Below are 3,602 nucleotides of genomic sequence, written 5' to 3'. Positions count from 1 at the left end.
GACAATTTGCTCTCTTCAGATGCAGTTTAAGCAGTTTTTTAAAACCTTCTCTGATCAGCTGAGTGATTCGTGAAGCGTCTCTGGCCGATTGGTTGGGTTTTTCAGCACTCGCCACCTGGAATCACCTCTGCTGTGTATTTTTGTTGCTTTATTGCCCTGGGTTAAGATACATGTTTTAAAGAAATTGAGTCTTTTTCATGTTAATCATTTAAAAAAATTTTCATAATGCATGTTGAGAAATAGGACCAGCTCTGTAGTTCCTGGATGATTAATTAGTGATGGCTTAACCCTGCAAAATAAGCCCGAGTAGCCACTGTGTCCAGGAGGCACGTGGGCCGGGGACCCCCAGGCGTCAGCTCTGCGGGGAGGCGGCCCTAGAAGGTTCTGGGTGTCTGCACTGGACAATCACCGTAGGCCAGGCAGATTAAACAACAGACACTTGTTCACTCGCAGACGAGCCTGGACGTCCGAGGCCCAGCCTCCTGCTGTGGGCAAGGCTGGCTCCTCCTGGGCCCCTCTTCTGGTGTGCAGACGGCCATCTGCTCCCCGTATCCTCACGTGACCGTCCCTCTATGAGCGTCTGTGGCCCGATCTCCTCTTCCTAGAGGGACATCAGCCACGTGGGATCAGGACCCCCCCCCCATGATGTCATTTTATGTCATCCATTCTCAAAGGCCCAGCTTGAAACAGCCCCAGGGGCAGGGAGTCAGGCTCTAGCTTAGGAATCTGGGTGCCCAGTTCAGCCCCTGAGAGTTAGTCTCTAAACAGCCCATCTTCCCTCCCCCGCCAGACACACAGGGTCGCTCCCTTGCTGCTCTGCCTTGGGAAGCTGGCGAAGTGCCTGAGGGTGAAGCCAGGGATCTGTGAGGCCCCTTGGGGGTCCTCACTTGGCCTCCAGGGACCCGTGGGAATCCGTGCCGCTCCCTGCCAGCCTGGGCCCAGGTTCTCCCCATCCAGGGCAGACCTGGTGGCCCCTCTGCCTTGCGGTTCTGGGGGTAGCTCCCTGTGGCCTCGCCGCCCTGACGTGGTGGGGAAGACACTGGCTCCGTTTGCTCAGCTTCATCGTGAGGATGGGGGGGCTCCCCAGCTCCTCACCTGCCAGCCCTGAGCGGAGGGGACCTCCTTTGTGCAGAGAGAGGCTGGCGGCACGGCCCACAGGTCAGAGGTCAGCACGCGGAGGACAGGGCGTCCCCAGGGTCCCCTCCCCTGCTGAGGTGTTAGGACGTCCCAGGCGGGGCTGGGAGCTGCAGTGTGAGCTCTGCCTCCCGAGGGGGTGGAGCGGAGGCAGACTAGTGGCCCTCCCGTCTGACCGCCCCCAGGTCAGCAAGGCCCTGTCCTCTGGGTCCCGAACTTAGCCCCCAAACCACCCCCTCCTGGTCAGTCCCCTCCCACCCGCCAGCCTCTGAGGCCATCAGCATCTCCCCTGAGAGCTCTCCTTGGTCAAAAACATGCAGAGAACGTGCCTGTCCCTAAGAGACACTGTCCAAGCTGGCCCTCAAGTCCTGCTGTCCGAGCCTCGGAGACAGGTGACTGCCCCTGCCTGATGCGGAAAGTCGCTTCTCTCTTCATCTGGAAGCTTTCGGGGGAAGGATAGGAAAGCTGGGGAGATCGGCCTCTCTGTCTGTCTGTTCCCTCCCGCTCACTCCCTCTGTCCCTCTCTATCTCTCTCTGTCCCTCTGTTCTCTTCCCAAACCCCATGTACACATTTCTCTCCCGGTTACAGTCCCTCATCTGTCCCCGCCTGCTTCCTGAAATCATCCTTCCTCCAGTTCTGCACAGGCCGCCCTCCAGGCTGCACTGGAGCGGCTCATCTGCAAGCTGTTAGCATCTCTGGACACGGGAGATGAAAGACGGCTGGAGGGGGAGGACTTCGTGAACCTATGAGCTGACTCGGCGTCGGCCGGGACTCTTCCCTGTACAGTCCATCAGGAGTGAACCTCCACAGGTCGCTGGAGGCACTCGCCACCTGCCTCCTCAGAGCAGCATCTCCCGTCCGATCCCACCGTCCCGGGCTCCGAGGGCAGCGCCCGCGTGTCCGCCCATGTGGCCTGTGGCAGGCAGGTGTCCGCCACCACTGGGGACAGTGGCGACCACCTCTTCTTGCCACCGACCGCATGACCCCCTCACGGGCACAATCAAGAGCTGGCCCAGAGCCAATCCTGGCACGTCGCACCCCTAGCGCCCTGCCAGGGCTGGGACTGGCTTGCAGCCCCAGTGTGGGGCCCGTCTACACAGCACACAGACCTGGACATGGTGGCTGCAGGCCACTGTCTGCTCAGAACGTCAGCGCCTCTGGGGACTCGGACGCCACCCGAGACCCTCATCCAAGCCCCCGCCTTGGGTGGGCTGCCCCGCCGTCAGGACACAGCCTCACTGGAGGCTCCCGGCGCTTCGAGGCCCCTGAGAAACTGAAATTTCCCCTAACAAATCCCTCTAGCCTCTCTACCCAAATCGTACATGCTTTAGAGCCCAAGAGAGAAACTTTTTTAGTGGAGTCCCCTCACTTTCCAAATGGGGAAGCTGAGGCCTGGGGAGGTTAAAAGACCTTCTCAAGGACTGCATCAGGTCTCAGGGGGCTGGAGCCAACCGCCCTGACTCACTCCACCCCTGGAACTCCCTCTGCCATGCTGGGGACCCCCCAGGATCTGGAATGGAGTCCACATGGGGAAGTCACCCCTCCCTGGCAGATGCCGTGCCAGCCTGAGCCGGAGCCTGGGTGGATCGGGAGCTTTCTCAGGACCTCAGAGCAGGGCCCAGATTTTAAGCTGCGTATATTTTAATTCACAATTCATCACAGCCCAACCGTGTGAATTATAAGAAAAAATGAAAGGTAACAAATAGACCTATTTGAAAATGTAAACCCAATTTTTGAGCCCCATATTCAGCAGAGCGCCCAGTTTGGGGGACCAACTCCTGGACGTTGCCATGGGCCCTTCACCTCCCTGCTGCTCAGCCCTGGAGCCCCTGCCAGAGAAGGGGGCATTGTTCCCGGTGACAGATCTTCTCAAAGCACATCCCCATTTTTCTCACCTGCCACCTAGGGCAATCATCCCCAAGTACTCGCAAGCATTTCCTTGCCTGGGTGGGATTGTGTCTAAGAAGGGGCAGAAGCGTTTCGGCTCTCAGCTGCCTCGGGTCCGAGGCTGCGCCTCTGTCCCCCTCTGAACGCAAGGACTTCCTTCCTGATGAAGACATGTGTGTGCTCGGAGTCCTCTGGGAGCCCTGGGCTGGCTGCTAACTCTGTAGTCCGAGGCGTGCTCCGCATGAGGCATGGCGGGGAGCTGAATCCAGAACACCAGCCACATGCGGGGAGCACACAACTACGGAGGGAGGGGGACCAGGGCCTGGTCGGCCTCTGTCTTCCCACTTGGGAAGGGGTCCCACCCTCAGATCAGCGGGTGCGGTGTGAGGGGTCAGGACTGCACAGCCTTGGGGCAGATGGACAGAACCGGCCGAGATGTCCCGACACCTGGAACAGTCGGAAAAGGCCCCTCGCACGTGCTGGTGAGAAGAACCAGCCCGAGGCTCGGGACAGAGCAGATGTGCAAGCAGGTATCGTGGAGTGGAAAGCGTCCTTGGTTCCTCCATTCCGAGCTGCCTCT

At 59.5% G+C, this 3,602-nt stretch overlaps 1 long non-coding RNA gene across 1 annotated transcript; it reads left to right on the top strand.

Moving 5' to 3' along the window:
• Nucleotides 1–1,056: 1,056 nt before the first annotated feature.
• Nucleotides 1,057–2,271, top strand: LOC129619514 (uncharacterized). Its single transcript, XR_008697922.1, has 3 exons — nucleotides 1,057–1,158; nucleotides 1,455–1,526; nucleotides 1,724–2,271. It is a non-coding gene; the product is annotated as an uncharacterized LOC129619514 (long non-coding RNA).
• The last annotated feature ends 1,331 nt before the right edge of the window (nucleotides 2,272–3,602 follow it).

Source organism: Bubalus kerabau, chromosome 9, assembly GCF_029407905.1.
Source record: "Bubalus kerabau isolate K-KA32 ecotype Philippines breed swamp buffalo chromosome 9, PCC_UOA_SB_1v2, whole genome shotgun sequence".
In the NCBI taxonomy this organism is placed as follows: domain Eukaryota; kingdom Metazoa; phylum Chordata; class Mammalia; order Artiodactyla; family Bovidae; genus Bubalus; species Bubalus kerabau.
Note: the sequence above shows the minus strand (reverse complement) of the source record. Positions and strands in the feature narration are given on the sequence as shown.